Source organism: Centropristis striata, chromosome 11 (assembly GCF_030273125.1).
Source record: "Centropristis striata isolate RG_2023a ecotype Rhode Island chromosome 11, C.striata_1.0, whole genome shotgun sequence".
In the NCBI taxonomy this organism is placed as follows: Eukaryota; Metazoa; Chordata; class Actinopteri; order Perciformes; family Serranidae; genus Centropristis; species Centropristis striata.
The window spans coordinates 3589573-3608272 of NC_081527.1; the positions used below are offsets into that span (position 1 = coordinate 3589573).

General features: G+C 35.8%; 1 pseudogene; it reads right to left on the minus strand.

The window, feature by feature from the left end:
- Positions 1-1433: 1433 nt before the first annotated feature.
- LOC131980185 (uncharacterized) lies at positions 1434-17528 on the minus strand (annotated as a pseudogene).
- Between the last annotated feature and the right edge of the window lie 1172 nt (positions 17529-18700).

Here is an 18700-nt window from a genome sequence, read left to right on the forward strand (position 1 = left end):
TTAAAACAATATGACAGATTTGTAACGGGGGAGAAACTGCTAATTTTAGAAAATAATGTTGACACTAACCAGATAGTAGGAGGGAAGATTAGAGTTATAGAAACTGATGCAAAATGTTACATTTATAGTTTATTCTGGTTTAAACTATTTGAGAATAAACTTGTAACTGTTATCTCAGTGGAACCTGCAACATAATTAGATAATTAACTGTGTAATTTGAACAACGCAGTAATAATTAGACAGATGAAAAATACTTCCATACCACAATATAAACAGACATAAAGCAATAAAGCCAGTAATCTCAGTGGGCCGTAGTGTTTCATTCATATTCATACATTTGGAAATATTGAATTTAACAAGTGACTTTTGAGCTTTTTCCTGGAGCTGCCTTATTAATTAATTAATTAATTAAATTATGTATTTTTTGAATGTTTAAACTTTTATTTATTTTAAATAGTTTTTTTAGATTTAATAAAAAAAGTAATATGAAATTTCATTGTACTTTACATTGTACTATTGAGTAGTTTTTTTAGTCTTTATATTTTGCTATTTTACTACTATTTATCCATAGCTATATACATGTAGATATATAGATACTTTTTACTTTACTTAACTACAGTGAAAACAATTTTTTTTTAAATAATAAAAGAGCTTTGTAACCGGGAAAAAAAGTGATAATTTAAAAAATAATTCCCCAGATAGTAGGAGGGAAGATTATAGTTCTATAAACTGATGCAAAATGTTCAACTTTTAGTTGATTCCAGAGTAAAGTCTGGTTTAAACTCTTGTTTGAGAATAAACTCTTTTGCCTTCAACTCTGAAAGTCTCCAGTGAAGTTCTTGAGTTTTTTTTCCAGACATCAGTAGTAAATTATTTTTTAAAGACTTGTTTGAGAATAAACTCTTAACTATTGTCTCGACGAACCTCTGACATAATTAGATAATTAACTGTCTAATTTGAACAATACTATATATGTCTAAGAGATTCTGTTTCTGATTATTTGCTCTGAAGTTAAACTGAAATACATCAAAACAAGGAGGTTTCAAATAACAGACGGACTGTGATTTTTCACTTTATTGAGAATGTTTCACTCAAATAATTTGACAAACTTGATTAAAATGAATGAAAGAAACAGAAAATACGAAACAATAACATGTCTACAAGAAGCTAATGATTGAGAATAAATCTCTATTATTATACAGGTCGCAATTCAAAGTGGAAATAAACAAAAATATAAAAATAACACCAGACAAAATGTACACTTAGTAACTGCAGATATATATGTGTATATATGTATTTATATTTTTAGGATGACTGTATCTTCCTTTTACATAACAACCACAACACGTCATCATTGATATTTGTGAATACTGATCAGCGTGATGAATGAGATGAATTGATGAGTTTTGATGGTGAGAAAAGGCAGAAAACAGTCAGTCAGCATGTGTGCAGTTGGTGGACGGTGCCTTGTTTCTGATGATCATCAGCAGAGAGAGTCCACAGCAGAACACCAGACTCTTCACTATCAGCACTGTGTACAGCAGGCAGAGCAGCATCACCCTGCACTGAATCTGGAAAAAGTTCCCTGGAACCTCTGAAACAGAAAAGGAGTGAAATGTTTGGGGTTGCAGTGAGAAATGTCAGTCCTCTGCTCCTCTGCTCTCTTTGACAGCGTCTCCACATGAAGCTGAATCACTGCTGAACACAGTCAGCGAGCCTTCATTACCTTGTTCTGTTGGGGCCTCCACTTGGCCCCCCTCGTGCTGGACGTAGCAGCGGTATTTATATGTGCTGCTCTCTTGCTGACGGAGCAGCAAGACGGCGGCGGTGCGTCCCGACTCTCTGAGCTCCAGCTGCTCTCCCTGAGCAGGGGGCAGCTCCTCCAGAGGACCGTTCTCCTTTCGTCTTTTCCAGGAGATGCGGACCAGAGGAGGAAACATGGCTGAGGCCAGACACAGCAGGGAGCTCTTCCCCTCCAGGTGGGCTCTGGGTGCTGCTGGGTACACGCTCACCACGGGCTTCACTACCTGCTCACCTGAAGTTTGACAGCAGCAACAAGCAGCACAGACACACATTGACACAGTCAACAGCAGCTTACAGCACTGCACTGCATTCAGTGTGATCCTGGAAACTACATGGACTCTGATCACTAAACTACTCATCAATACAGCACAAAGTTCACTACATATACTGTATTCACCTTCATATGAAACACACTCAGCATCTAATGTCAGCATGGATTATATGGGGACACAAGATCACATCTTTCATTTCACATTATTTATCATTCATTTTTCTTACCTATAGAAATTCATTTCATATAATGATGACTTGTACCTTCATACAATGGAAATGTCTTTTTAAATGTGACACATTTCAAATAAAGCACATATTTACCTTCATGTCAAATATTATTTTCATGTTAGGGAACACAATATATTGAATGTTGACGCTCCAGTCCAGTGTCTAGCTATTGAGAGGCGAGGCTCCCAGTTACTGCTTTTTGTTAGTGTCCTTGAAGGAGCCACAGGATGGCGGCTTTGCTTTAACTGTGTGTTCATTCACTCACATTGACATTACTGATGTAACTGACTGACACACTCCACATTTGGACTGATTTCTTTACTGTATCACAATAAATCTCCTTTAATTTATCATCATTCTTTGTGTCCATTCCCGTTTTTGTCATGCCCAGGAGTCAGGTTATGACTAAATGGGGGCTCGTCCGGGATATTAACCACATATTTACCACAATAAACCTTTTACAATTCATATAGGAACAAATCAAGACATAAATCATTTTATGACTTTTTTCATTGCATTCTTTCATAACTTCCTGCAAAAATAGTTGATTCTTTCAAATGTGAATGAAAATGTCCACTTAATAAAATAAAATAAAGTACATATGATATAACAATATCATAATTATATAATATATTACCATATTAATTTAGCATGATGTGCAGAACATATTTAAAAATACATTTACATTAAATTCCAAAATCGCTTTGTCCGATTATCCATTTTAACATTTCATGTATTTTCTTTGTACACTTTTTAATTGAATATATTTAAGAAATGATCTGAAAATGATCTCATTCTGTTTCATTTTCAACTTAGAAAATGTCCAAATTTGTCAGTGTCAGGTTTAAAATATATTATAATAACATAATATAAAATAATGTAATATAGCATAATATAATATCAAACAATGTAATATAATATATTATAATATAATATAATACAATATAATATAATAAAAAGACGGTCTTGATCCTTTAGGATGAAGTCAAATATTATATTATTGTGAAAGTGTAAAACAATTTTTCTTCATCATTTTCTACACATATGATTCTAACTAACATATTTAATCAAATGCAATTGTCGTTTTAATGATCTCAATAATTTTGCAGTTTTAAACTATGAATTCTTACCATTTCTATCTGTTATAAATTTTATTATATTTGGCACAAACTGTTTTCTTGCAATTTTAACTTCCTGCAACAATTGATTCTCATTTCATTTGATTCTGTCATATGTGAATAAAAACTGCCACATAATACAATATAATCTAAAATTAAATAAAATATATAATATAACGTAATATAATATTTTATATGTTATAATGTATTATAATGCAATATATTATAATAAAATATAATACAATGAAATATAATATAATATAATATGAGCAGGTTGGGGCAGATTACTCTGAAATGGATTCAGCTGCTGAACAGAAACTTCACGGCAGTTTTTGTCATTATAGCAACTTGATCCACTGGATTACAAAAATATGTAATCAGATAACTTTTTAATTGCACTTTATGCTATAAAATGGAAACTTTGATGCCCAAATAAAATTAAATTTCTGCATCTTCCAAATTGAATAAAAACACTATTGAACATGAAAAAAGGACCCTGAGTTAATCAAAAATTAAATGACCATATAAAAAACATATGACAGAATTAAACATGAGCTCATAAAATATATAATACAGCAACTAAATTGGTGTTAAAATTATTTACACGTTTTCCGCTGTACACTTTACTCTATATGCTAAATAAACACAACAAAATAATAATAAATAATAATAATACATAAAAAGTAAAACAACACATAATATTGATCTATACTTTCCTAAAGGTTTTATAGGTTATTATATATAATTTATAATTATTTTGTGTGTTGACACAAACAGAAAAGTGTGTTCCTTTAGATATCATCCTGTATCACATATAGAAATGACTCATTAGTCTCCATACGTTCTATTTAATTGACATTTCATATTCAGTATGATAAATATAAATTTAGGACATTTTTATCATCATATATTACACAATTGTACTGATAATTATAGTGTGTTCTTTAATAAAAACAAGAGGCGCTGCTGAATTATTGAGAGGATCAAATACTGTATATTTGTAACATTTCCAATATTAAACTTTTCCTATGTGAATCAGTTTCATCTCCTGCAGAAATAAAGAATAACTGAGTTGTGCCGTGAGATTTAAACATCTTTTCAGGAATTATGAAGCTTTGTTTATGTAACAACAGCTGCATGGCTGCAAGAATTCTCTACTAATGATGAAAAAAGTCACAAGCAGCAGAAACTCATTAAAACACATTTTCAATAAAACAGCTGAAGGAAAATGAAAGTTTATTCTTACCTACAAACAGTTTAGTTCCAGAGCCAAACATCCCGTACCATCCGCCTCCCACAGTGAGAAAGACTAATACAAAAACCTGTCTGCTGCTGAATGTGTCAGCTGAGGTGAACCAGTCCACATTATGAAGCAGTATCATATTTCAGCTCCATGATGTGTTTCTCTAATGTTCATATTAACATGACTGTCTCTTCTTTTATGTCCTTTTTAGACACATTAGCAGAGTGTCTCCGTGGATCGTTGGTTCAGACGTTCATGTTCCTCAGAGGATGAACCCTACTGACTTTGGTCAGTTTTTATCAAACACCATCATCAGCTCACGTCTTTAAATTGTCCATTACTTTGATTTATGATGTGTGTGCCTCCAATGACAGGACGCTGGGCCACACAGCCAGTGTGTGTTGCTCTGTAGTCTTGTTTTGATTTGAAGGAGAAAGAGTTGTGATCATCCTACTTTTTAAATCAGGTCAACACATGAGACCAGAGTTACCAACTTATCACCGCAATAAAACACTTTGGACTTCTACGACGCCGTCACTACACCCATAGAGGCTCCCGTCCCATCTCTCTGGACCGACTACAGCTGCTGCACTTCCTCATTCTGTCACCACAACAACTCACCACGTCATCAGGAGAACCACCACGTGAATGCCTTCAACCTTCGCCCAGTACCCACTTCCTCCATGCAAACTTCAAAACAAAAGCCTCTGAAAAAAGCCCTGTTCAACACAAGATCCCTCAACAATAAAAGCCTCATCTTAAATGAATTCATCAGTGACAAACAACTAGACTTCCTCTGTCTGACTGAAACCTGGCAAAAACCCATGGAATATTTCACACTAAACCAAACCTTCCCTGCTGGATATTCATACATGGACATCCCTCGCTCTAAGGGCCGAGGAGGAGGAAAACACCACCAAGACCTCAACCCTCGGCCACTCTCCAACATTGCTGCACCATCTTTTGAACATCTGGCATTTAAACTCCCCAGTCCAAAACTTCATCATTGCTATTATCTGCCGCCCACCCAAACCCAACCCAACCTTTCTGTCAGATTTTTAGAATTCTTCACACAACTGTCTTCAGTCTCCCCATCTGTCCTCCTCCTAGGAGACTTTAACATCCACACTGACTCTCCTGACTGTAAAAGCACAACAGACTTTTTTTTTTAGATTAGATTAGATTGAACTTTATTGTTACTGAACAGAGTAACAGCTACTTGGACAACAAAATGCAAAATATAGGCCACCTACAGTAATGCCAATAAATTCGAATAGGAGTATGAGTTGTTACTGTTTTGCTCGCCACTATTCACTATATATCAATTTATTGTTGTTGTTTTCTCACCTGGTTCTTCCTGCGTGCTCTCCCTTTCCCTTTCTCCTTCTCTATCTTTCTCTCTTTCCCTTGGCACTGACAATCATACACAAATATATTGTAGCAGACCATTTCCTACATAAGTAATTTGATACAACATACAGATAGCTGGTTTATATTATCTGTTACTTTAGCTTAACACGCTTCAGAAGAAGAAAGAACAAGACAGAGATCATTATGGACTGTCCCTAGTCTCTCACCTGAATCTGTCTTTTTTCTTTTAAAGAACTGTCGTATGTCCATTGGTCACTGGCAGACCACACACACACACACACACACACACACACAGAGAGGGAGAGAGAGAGAGAGAGAGAGAGAGACTAGGAGTTATCTTTCACACATCTCATACCTGTGCATTATAAATAGCCTATATATATAGATCTACTGGCTCTCATTTATCGAACCAGTGCAGATCTGAGTGTATATTTCGACTTACGACAGGGTTAACGTGTGATTTTTCAAACATTCGTATCTCTCCAATCACAGCGTGAGAATGATCGGCTGTGGATAAATGTGGCGGCTCGAAACAAGCGTAATTTAAATACCACGGCCTAATATCTATAATATAAATATCATATACACCTGATTCAGACGGCTCGCCTCCAGAGTTTACGACACCGAAGGACGCAATACGGCCAAAAAGAGGTTTCTTTAACCCCCTAAAGTCAACTGTTACGGCTGTTGACTGTCTCTTGCCTCTTTCTGGAGGACAGGTGTGTTCTCCTCTCTCTCTGTGTTTCAGGTCCTGCCACGCCCCTCTCTGCATACCTGGTTCACTCACACCTGAGTGTGATCTGCTCGTCAGGGGAGCTGTTATCTACCTCCAGAGCCAGTGATCTTCCCTCTCTCCTGCCACTGATCTGCTCTGGTTGACTGCATATAGTTTGTGTTGTAGCTGCTCTGTGTTTTGTCTCACAGCTACATATAGAGTCAACTTGTTAGAGTGTCTGGAAGCCTGGTAGGGGTTCTCTCTGCCATTTCTGTTAACCTGTTTTCTCCTGTTTTTGCTTATTTAGGGAGCTTAGCATTGTCTGTTTTGTTTGGTAGGTTTAGCTGAATCTTATTTTCCAGATAGTGATTGACTTTTGTTTCTTATTTTGGCCTTGGAGACCCTGAAGATTTAGCTGCTTCCTTTTTCTGTGCTACTTAGTTGGTTTATCTCTGTTTATTCCATTTGCCTGTTAATAAATATTATAATTGTTCAACTTTGAGTCCATGCAGCCATTTTTCTGCATCGTTTTATTTTTGACCAAATATGTTACTTCCTGTGACCCCTAGACCTCAAACTAAGGTTGTAACATCAACTTTATTAGCGAAGTGCACCGTTAAAAATAACAACAGGGGCAATATAGACATATAACAGAAATACACAGCGACAGAGGTTTATGAAATAAAAGTACTTATAGTTATAAATTCAAACAAGTTCAGTGAATATTTTACATTTGGAGCACAGACTTAAAAGTTTTCAGTTTTTTGGTTGAAGGAGGTAAACAATGTTTTAAAGTAAGTTTTAATTCTAAAAGAAGAGGAATTTCTCAGAGTCAGAAAGTGAAACGCTGACGTCCAACAGCTGCAACACAACAAACTGGTTTTATTTGGCAGCATAAAAAGTGAAAAAGAAGGAAATCAGTGGTGCTGTCAGCAGAGTAGCAGTGGAGCATTAAACTCCTGGAGAGGTTTGAGTAATTCATGTATACATTGTGATATATAAAGCCTAATAATCTATATAATATCCGAATTTTGCTATTATGATGGAGAGATATTATTACCTCTTTACATTTACTAATAATGATGTCTGAGTCAGAGGAGCGTGTGGCAGCGCTGATTGGAAATGTTTCTATCCGGGCAGCACCGCTGGTGGAGGAGACGCTGACGCTGCGGTGTCCAGCAGGATAATAATAATCACTATTAAAAATCAAAACACAGAGTTTTATCAGCTCCAGGCATCGATACAATAGTCTAAGATCAATTCTCAGACTTCACGCTGACTCAAATTTGCGTACACGAGCTGAGAGCTGACTGAGATCTGATCGTACCCTCCGCTCACGTCCACATTGATAAATGCCGAGGCTTGCGTAGAAATCATCTTACGCCCACATTACGATCACTTTCTGATGTACGCTCGTTTGATAAATGAGGGCCTGTGTGTGTGTGTGTGTGTGTGTGTGTGTGATTATTATTATTATTGTTGTTTATTATTTATTATTATTGTTGCAAAGTCTGGTTCAGGTTAAATCTTCTGTAAAACATGAATAAATACAGCAAAAAAAAACATTTAACTATTTTTATTGTCTACTTTGACAGTAAGACACAACTGAAAAATATCAAATATAAACTAGGAATAAATAACAATTCATTTAAAAAGCCACAGTGAGTGTTTTCACACATACTGGTATTATACAGTGATTATGTCGTTTGTTTTCACTCTGGTCCAAATGCCCTGACAGGGAGTCATGTTTCCATGACGATGGACCAGAAAAAGACGCGCGTGACGTGAAATTATGTCTCTAAAGTAACGATGAACTTTAACAACAGAGACACAAGTACGCACTTCACAGGTACACAGTTAATTTGTCGCACTGCTCCTTTTGTTTAATAAACGGACCGCTCCAGTTTGACTGTAGCTGCGCTAATGGCGCTAACGAAGCTAACCGGGCTAACTAACTGGAAAACGGTGCATCCTTAACATTTACATTTAAACCACAAACTACGGAGTTTGTTTTGGACATCATTTAAGTTTGTCAAAGACGAACAAAAATCTTAGAATAACAACATTTCTTACTCCAAGTTTTAGGGGTGCTGAGCCCATTATTATTATTATTATTATTTTTATTAATGTTAATATTAATATTCTCGTATGAATGAACCTTATTGCTTGAAAAGGTTTGTTGCCAAGTGAAATCTAAAAGTGATCTCAGTGTTTGGATGTATGTATATAGGCTTTGGCATTAATATCATTATTCTTTGTTTTCAAACCTTCAAATATCTTGTATATTAATATTCTGTCACATACGCTCATGAGACATTTCTCTGTTGATTAGCAGTTAAAATGACATCTTAAAACTTGTATAAATATGAGGATTCATCCTCTGGGGACCATAAACATCCACTGTAGATGTGATAGAAATCAGGCCAACAGTTCTCTTGTTCTGGATCAAAGTTTTGTTTGCATGTAAAGACGGAGCCAAATGTCCCACTGCTCACAGAGAAAAACCTTCATTCAATCCAAATACATTTACCAAATCTCTGTTGAGGGGGAACTGTCACAAATCCTACAATTCACTTGTATCATTTACTGAAGTGAAATGATCTGCTCAAATCTGTTCCAACATGTGATGGAAGAAAGCTTTTATTGTGAAGGAGCCACAGGAAGCAGGTCAGCATTGTGAGGAGGAACGGACTTTATTCCTGCAGCAGGTCAAAGCAGAGGATTTTAATCTTTATCAAAATGCTGAAGCTTGTTTTTGTTTCATCGTGTTTTTAATGACAAACTGCTTTTCAAACAAGACTTCTTTATGTTTTTGACTCAGTTTATTTGTAATATTCATTTGACTCTTTTCTCTTTCACTTCTTTTATCTTTGTGTCTCTGTGTTGCTAGTTTGTCCTCACTGTGTGGAACAACAATAAACCTGCTGGAATATCTGATAAAAATATGAATAAATATCATATCAAATAAATCCTGACAGCAGTAAAGAAAATAAATCCCTCAGTTCAGTGTGTTTGTGACTCTGGCTGAGATGGAGGTGAAATATGTGAACCTGGGCTGTGGTTTACTGCTCTCTTCCTGTCACAGACACTGTTTGACATCTGTTCATCTGGAGGTTTTTGTACAGGCTGCAGGGATATTTTATCACTGTGGGGAACAAACTTACTACAGGAGCAGTAGTAGGTGGCTGAATGATTTAGTTTAACGCTCTGGATCTGCAACTCACAGCCGTTCTGTTTATTCACAGCTGAGAAATCATCTTCCTGAGGATGATTGTAAACTTTATGTGTGGTACCATCATTCCTGCCAATAGCAAGAATCCGTGTGAATGTTTCTGTGTCTCTCTTCTGGTACCAGAATACAGGAGAATATCTATAACACTCTTCAGTGCCTCGACAGCTGAAGGAGACTCTTTCACCAACTCTCCTGGTCCATGTTAAATCCTCCTGAAGCAGCTGTGTTGCCATGGCAGCCAGCGCTGTGTGGAGACAGACAGGTAGATGAAGGTGAGTGTGACAGTGTTTGTTAAAGGTGGAGTTTGTTGGCTCCTGATTGGCTGGAAACACTCACCTGAGCACAGACAGCACAGAGCAGCAGCTGGGAGGAAAAGCATTTTGTGCAGCGGTGTTTCCTCTGGTGAACCTGGGGAGAAGTGGCGCTCTGATGCAGCTGAGGCCAAACAAGGAGGAGCTGCGAGATCAGACGAGGGCCACGTGGTTTCTAACAGGTCCTCAGACCTCCCATCAGCCCCTGTGGTGGAGAGATAAGGCTGCTTCAAAGCACCTCACTTTCCTGTGTCTTCACACTAATATTAAACAGAGTCTTCAGCTGTTTTAAAGTCTCTGCATTAGCTGCCTGTTTGCTTCACAATTGATTTTAAAGTCCTTTTGATTGTTTATAAAGCTCTTCATGTTTTATGTCCTATTTATTTCTCAGAGTTGCTTTTAGCGTATGAACCCTGTAGAACCCTCAGGTCTTCTGCTCGTGGCCTTTTAATAATCCCTATAATAAATAATAAATAATCCAGTTTCATCTATTTATGTATTTATTCATTTATTAATTCATTCATTGATTTTTTTATCTATTGTCTTTTATTGTTTTTGTCTGGCTTTTAATAGAGCTCAATTTATTTGTTTGCAGTCTAATTATTTACAGTATTTCATTTTTTAATTAAATTGAATTATTTTATATTTTTCATTTTTTTCCATTTAGTTTTTAATTACTTTTTCGATGGTAATGATATTATTAATAATAATATTAATAATAATGATAATAATTGTTATTATAATTTGGATTATTTTTATTTTTATTGTTGTTGTTTATAATCATTATTTATATTTTTTGAAATGCTATTTTCTATTTTTTATTTTCATCATTAATATCCATTTGTCGATCAAAATATCAATCTATAATATTATATTTATCAATTTATTATATTCTTTTGTTTGAGCTCATCTATATAATTTGATCAATAAAATGAAAATAAGTCAAACAGCAGTTTATTTCATGATTAAATACTTTGTGATTTTTTTTTGCCAGTTTTCCCTTTAAATGAATTTCATGTCTTTTATATTTGGCTTGTTTTTAATCAGGTTTTATAATGGTAATGATAATTATTGTTATTATAATTATTTTTATTATTACTGTTGTTATTTTGTATAATTACCATTACTATTTTTTGTAATTATTATTATCAATTTATTCATTTCTTTTCATTACTAGTATCCATTTTGTTATTCACCTATTTCATCTATTTACTATTTTATTATATTCTATTGTTTGAGTTTACTTAAATAATTTGATCAATTAAATGAAAATAAGTCAAACAGCAGCTTATTTTATGATGAAATACTTTGTGAACATTCTTTGTCAGTTTCCCTTTAAATGGAATAACACTGTGAGACAAATGTCAGTCTGTTCCTTTAAGACGTTGAGGGAACAGTCATGATACATTTCATATTATTTCCACAGATTTTTCTTCTATTACGTAGGGTATAATTCTGAACAGTTGGATCATTTTCAACGTGAAAACATATTGCATCACATGTGTGACATCACATGTCTCTTTACGGTGTTAGAAAGGAGTCACAGCCATCAATAAGCTCTAACAACATGGCTGTGTGATACAAACTGAACTTTATCACAGACAGAGAGCGCCACCCTGTGGTTAGTCACAGGAAGTGCAGGTACCCACATGATGATGATGATGATGATCACACACACACACACACACACACACACATACACACACAGTTTTGAATATAACTGCAACTTGTAAACTGGACAAAAAGGTTTTTGAGTTCACTACATTATTATTATTACAACATATTCCAGATTTATTATATGTATTTGATTGAGAAAAGTTTCTTAATAAAAGTTACATAAAGGAATAGAGGTTGTCTCGTGCTTATTTTGAATTTGTCGACTGTTTTAACATTTAACATCAGCACAAGATCACAAACCAGACTCCATTCAGAAATCTCTTGTGTTGTGATTTCTTCACGCTGTACTAGCAGAGCATGGTCAACAGTATCAAATGCTTTGAATAAATCTACAAAGAGGGCGGCACAATCATTTCCTTTGTCCATGGCACATATAATATTGTTTGTAACAGATGTAATAGCAGTAAGTGTACTATGTTTCGATGTGAAACCAGATTGTAGGGGACTCAGCACATCATTTAGTGAGAGGAATGTTTGGAGCTGATTGTTGACCAGAGATTCTAGAACCTTAGTGAGACAGGGCAGTTTGGAAACTGGTGGATAGTTGTTGAGGTTTGATTTATCACCACTCTTATGTAGTGGGACAACATGTGCTGATTTCCATACCTGAGGGATAACAGCAGAAGAAATGGACAGATTAAACAGGTATGTCATTTGGTCTGCTATATGAGGAGCAGCAAGCTTTAAAAAATAAGGATCTATTTGATCCTCACCTGTTGATTTCTTGCAGTCTAAACCCTGAAGTGCTTTGATAACAGCATGAGACGTAAAAGGTTGCAGTGTAAACAGGGAGGTGTGGTTTGAACAGTGGTGGTTTGGAGACACATGAGGCAGCAGCTGACCAGTAAGACCAGGATATAATATATCAAAATGGTTTCCAGCAGCAACAAAATGTGCATTGAAAGCATCACAGATGTCAGCTGGTTGATCTATTATACAGTTATCTGATGTGATAGAAGGAGGAATAGATGCACATGATTTGTTTTTCTCTATATTAACTGCTCTCCAAAATGTTGATGGGTTTGTAAAAGAGCTGGAGATGAAGTCAATGTGATAATTAGCTTTAGCTTTTCTTAAGGCGGAAGTGCATTTGTTCCTTAGTTTTCTGAATGTGAGCCAGTGAGCTGCCTCATCACTGAGCCTTGCTGTGGCCCACGCTTTGTCTCTTGCTCTGAACATCAGTGCTAGTTCAGTGGTGAACCAGGGGCTTGTTCTGTTTTTAACTCTATGTTTCTTATATGGTGCGTGTTTATTGATCAGTGACAGAAAGGAATTTGTAAAATAATCCAGAGCTGAATCTATATTTGGTATTTTATGCGTGTGGTGAATGTTACTTGCAACTAGGTGACAGAGAAAAGCCTCCTGGTTGAAGTGTTTGAAGTTTCTTTTGAGTATAATTTTGGAGCATGATTTTTCCATTTTTCCATTTCTGACACAGGCTACAGGGCAGTGGTCACTGATGCCAAGGGCAAAAACAGCAGAAACAGTGATTGTGTTTCTCCTGTTAGACAGAATGAAATCTATCAGTGAGGAGTTTTTGGGGTTCTTCAGGTTAGGTCTGGTTGGCTCTTTAATCAACTGTGTCAGATTTAGATGATCACATATGTCTTTTAAATGATCTGAGTCAGATGTCAAGCAGTTTAAATTAAAGTCACCCAGGACCAGCGTCTCTGATTTGTTGTACTGAGCAATGAGGTGGGCTAATGAATTGATTGCACTGGGGATGGCTGAGGGTGGTCTGTATGCACCAACAACATGGATGAAATGATTACTGGATAGGTTGATTTAAGAGCCATAAATTCAAAGGAATGAGGTATGCTGACATTCTGTAGTACAGTAACAGATAAACATGATTTGACGTATACAGCCACACCACCCCCTTTCCTTCCAGCTCTGTCTCTTCTGGATAGATTGTAGTTATGCAGGGAAACTTCTGAATCATGTATGTTGTCTTTGAGCCAGGTTTCTGTTAGGACCAGGATGTCTGGCTCAGTCTGTGATAGTAGAATTTCCACTTGGTCTAATTTAAATTGATTGCACAGACTTCTCATATTCAGATGCATCAAACCAGGCCACGTCTTGATTTAAACAGCTGTGGGTTAAAGAACTCTTCCCTGGAGTCATCACAGAAGTTAGTTTTATATTTATATTTATTTTGGAAGGTATTATAGTTATGAAATGTTTTGGCCTGTGAATTCTATTGTGAATAGACAGACAGTGTTTTTGATGAGCATTTGTAATAAGAACAGGGATCCTGAAGGCAGCAGCAGAGACAGAGAGTGGAGGACAGGGTGTGTTTTGGATCTCATCAATATATTTAAACATGTTGGTTTATTAAAACAAGACATTTGAATTCATGTGTTTGTGCTGTGGGGATTTATAACAGAGATGTTTCACTATTTTCTGACATTTCATTGATAAGATTAATAAAATTAGACATATTCTTTATGATGAGAAATGTATGATGGGATAACATAATAATGTCTGCAATGACTTTAATACATTTCTTTAATTATTTCACAAATTGTATTTTATTGTTTATTAATTGTTTATTTATTTATATCACAATTGACTTGTGTGATGATTTATTTGGTATTTTATAATAGAGATAATAGAGAAGACTTTCCATAATACTGCTGATTTATAACAATAAATGTCCTCTGTGATCTATAATCTTTTTATAAAGTTTCATCATCTCTGAGATGTTTTTAGGCTTCATTAAGGGTTATAATAGTTGACTGACTGTTCCTTTTCTCTATTATAAAATACCAAATAAATCATCACACAAGTCAATTGTCACAAATATAAATAAAGCAACAATTTGTGAAATAATTAAAGAAATGTATTAAATTCATTGCAGACATTATTATGTTATTTCATCAAACATTTTCACAACATTACTTTGTTGGATATTACTTTATTTCATTATAAACTAAATAAAATGTCATAGCAGTGAGACTTTAATTTCTAAACCAAAACCATTTGAAGGAACCAAATATCTAATCTCATCATAAAGAATATGTGTAATCTAATATTATTAATCTTATCAATGAAATGTCAGAAAATAGTAAAACAAATCTCTGTTATAAATCCCCACAGCACAAACACATGAATTCAAATGTCTTGTTTCAATAAACCAACACCTTTAAATATAAGTAAATATAAGATTATGACCATATATGACAAAGAAAAGCATTAAATATTCATATTTGAAAAGCCAGAAGTGTTTGTCATGTTTTGATGCGATATATTAACTCAAATGAAGAAAGATGTTTTGACTCATTAAAGTAGATTTGAATGATTCAACACAACATTAAAGTTTAAAGGTGGATTTTCACTGGAGTTGATTCCAGTCAAATCTAATTGATATTATCTTACCTATAAAATGTGAAAAATAATAAAACATTGCCTGTTATAATTTCCCACAGCCCAAACACATCAATTCAAACTTAATAAAGCAAGAGTCTGTATATGTTTAAATATGAGTAAATATAAGTTTATGACCATATATGACCAATAAAAGCATGAACTCTTTAAATAGGAGAAGCTGGAACCAGCAGATATTTGACATTTGAGCTTGTAAAATGACTAAAATGATGATTTGATTGTAAAAACAGCTGCAACGAGTGGATTAATCTGCTAATTGTTGCAGCTCTATTCTCACACATCACACGAGGACTCTGAGGAAAGAAACACACTTTTCTCTGATTTACAGCAAATCTCAATGAAAGCTGGTCTTCTTCTTCTCCTTGTGGAAGACTTTTCCATCTGCCTGCTTCCTCCAGCTCAGTGTGACGTCGTCATTCAGCCCCTGGTCCTTCAGCTTCTGTTGGAGCTGACAAACATTATTACTCACACAGAGATTACATTCTGCTTTCTTCTTTACATTTCATCCTCTGGAAGCTCTTTTTCACACTTTTTTTCCTCACATGATAGTTTGTGACTTTCCCTGTTTCTACTTCTCATGTCACGTTGCTGTCCAAAGCATTGTAATGTTTATAACATATAGTTTGTGAATGATTTATTATTTTAAATGTCTCTTTATCTGTTTCCTCCTCAGACTGTTTCTTTTACTGCTTTAATGTGAATTCACTCTCTGAGGGCTGATAAAGTTTCATCTCATCTCATTTTAAATTTGCTTCTAACAGTCATTTGTTGCTCAGTTTTTGCATAAAAGTTGAATCAAAAGAATCAAAAGAAGATTCACCTGCTTCAGCATTCCCTCAATCACAGCAGATACAGTCACACTCATCCTCAATCTCTTCACTTTCTTCAAAGACGCTTTAAAAAAACAATCAAACATGATGAGTTGAGAGATTTCTGCTCTGATAATAATCAGCATCCTGTTGATATAAAGTGTCCTCAGTTAGTTTTGTCCTGCCTGTGGTCAGTTTAGAGCTATACTGCAGGCCGCCACCAGGGGGCGTTCAGGGGTTTATCAGTCAGTTAGAAGCAGTTACTTCCTCCATCTGTTGATATTCTCACATTGAAGTGAACACAAACTGATTATCTGCAGTTGGTCACTGCACGCTAACATCAGCATCCTGAGTGTTCATATTTATTGTCCAGAAATGTTTTTTATCTTCTCATTTCCTGCTAAAGTAAAGCTAAATCTAATATAAATACTGTTTGAATCAGGGGTTCCCACTCAGATGGAGCGGAGCAGATGAATGGATACTTCTTGTCACAGGTCACATCCCCCCATCCTCCAGAGGAGCTGAAATCTGCTGCTGTACAAGCCTCCTCCCCCAGTTATCAGGTTGCCCTGACTTCCAGTGTCTGAACGAGGAGCTGCTTCCATCCCACCACTTCCAGGAGTCTCTGAAAAGGCCGATCCAGACATATCTTCCTGCTGGAAGCAGCTCCTGGACCTTCTGCTTCTCTGTCTTGTTTCTCACACTGGCCAGGTCTGTGTGGTGTTCTCTGCAGCAGCTCTGGGCCTCAGTCCAGCTCATGGAGTCAGTGAGGACAAATGTCACATCCAGCCCTGAAAATAGAGCAGAGAGAAACAACACTGATGCAAACTTTATATCTGAGTTTCTCTGCGTCTGAATATTTTTCTCAGCAGTTTGATGTTTCTTAATGAATGTGAGCATGAAGCTGAAGTCACCGTGGAGCTGTGTGCATATCAACTCCTTCTCTTGCAGCCCTGTTGACTGAGACAGTGAGGTGGGATAAAGCTGTTAATGATGGAGCTCTTTATATAAACCTTTATATATTTATATCAATGAAGGCAGGACTCACAAAGTCCATCTGCTTTAAATGAGCTTCATGTAAGTGAAGACAGAGAGGCAAAGAGCAGCAGAGAAGGGGAGAGGTCAACAAGCTCAACTGCTCTGTTTTACCTTCACTCATCAATATTCTCCCCTCTGACATCACAGCAGACCGCCTGTTTCTTCTCTGTGCATCTGACATCGTACCATGGTCCATTCTTATTCAGCACTGTGCACTGTTGATCACCTCCTACATTGTCTGCTTGTCCACGACTCCATCCTCTGAACTCCTCCTCTCCGTCTTTGGAGAAACTTGTGTCTGACAGTGACCACTTCCAGCTCATGACATCGTCATCGTACAGCCCGATCCAGGCCAGCTGAAACACATATTTGCATTAATAATAATATTCATGTGTCCATATGAACAGTGAAACAGGTTGTGCTTCCTGTAATAATTGCTGCTGTTTATACTGGACATTAAGAGATCTCTTATAATACACGTTCAATGGAACTAAATCCTTCGTCCTCCTTCAGAGTAAAAAAAACATGAAAAAGTTCCTCTGAAGTATCACGGCTCAGACTGTAAAACTTTAAACCCACGTGTCACTGACATGATGTCAAAAACAGCTTTGAAAGGAGAGAAAGAGGAAAGTGAAGTCACAGAGGAAACTCCTGCTGTTTCTGCCGTTGTGTTCAGGGTCTCCACATCCTCCATGCTGTCTACAGTGGCCAGGTCTGTGTATTTCTCTCTGCAGTAACTTTGTGCTTCAGTAAAGTTCTTCTCTTCATAAAAGACATGGTACTGACGTCCAGCACACAGGCCTGTAGAGACACATGCATACTGATCACATTCATGCTATTAATAACTTTTTATACATTTTCACTTTGTAACTTTACAGTTTCACCCTTTATCAGGCAAAGAACTATATTTGGTAACTTCAGGTAATATTTCGAGAAAAAAGTTGCAAATTAACTAGATTAAAGTGGCAAATCTGCGCAAAAAAGTTGCAGATTCACAAAAAAAAGTGGGAAAAAAGCAACTTTTTTCTCAGAAATTCCCTACTTTAAATCTCTTAAATCTGAGCATTTTTTTCTTGTAGATTTGCCACTTTAATCTTGTAAACTTTTTTCTCTAAATATTATTTTCGTATGTTTGGTTTTTTTACACATTCTGGCTGTATGTAATATCCTCCAATATTCTCTAGGGTTGAAGTTTGGAATATGCAAGTATTTCAATGAGTGTCCTATTAAGGGTTAAAGTGGTGAATCTGGGAGAAAAAAGTTTTTTTTTTTCACTTTTTTCTCGTAAATCTGCAACTTTTTTTGCGCAGATTTTCCACTTTAATCTGGTAAATTTGCAACTTTTTTCTCGAAATATTACCTGAAGTTACCAAATATAGTTCTTTGCCTGATAAAGGGTTAATGGATTCAGACGTGTCATTGTGTTTGTAGTAAAATCAGGAATGTGTTACATTTTAAATACATACATTATTATTATTTAAAGTTTAAAAATATT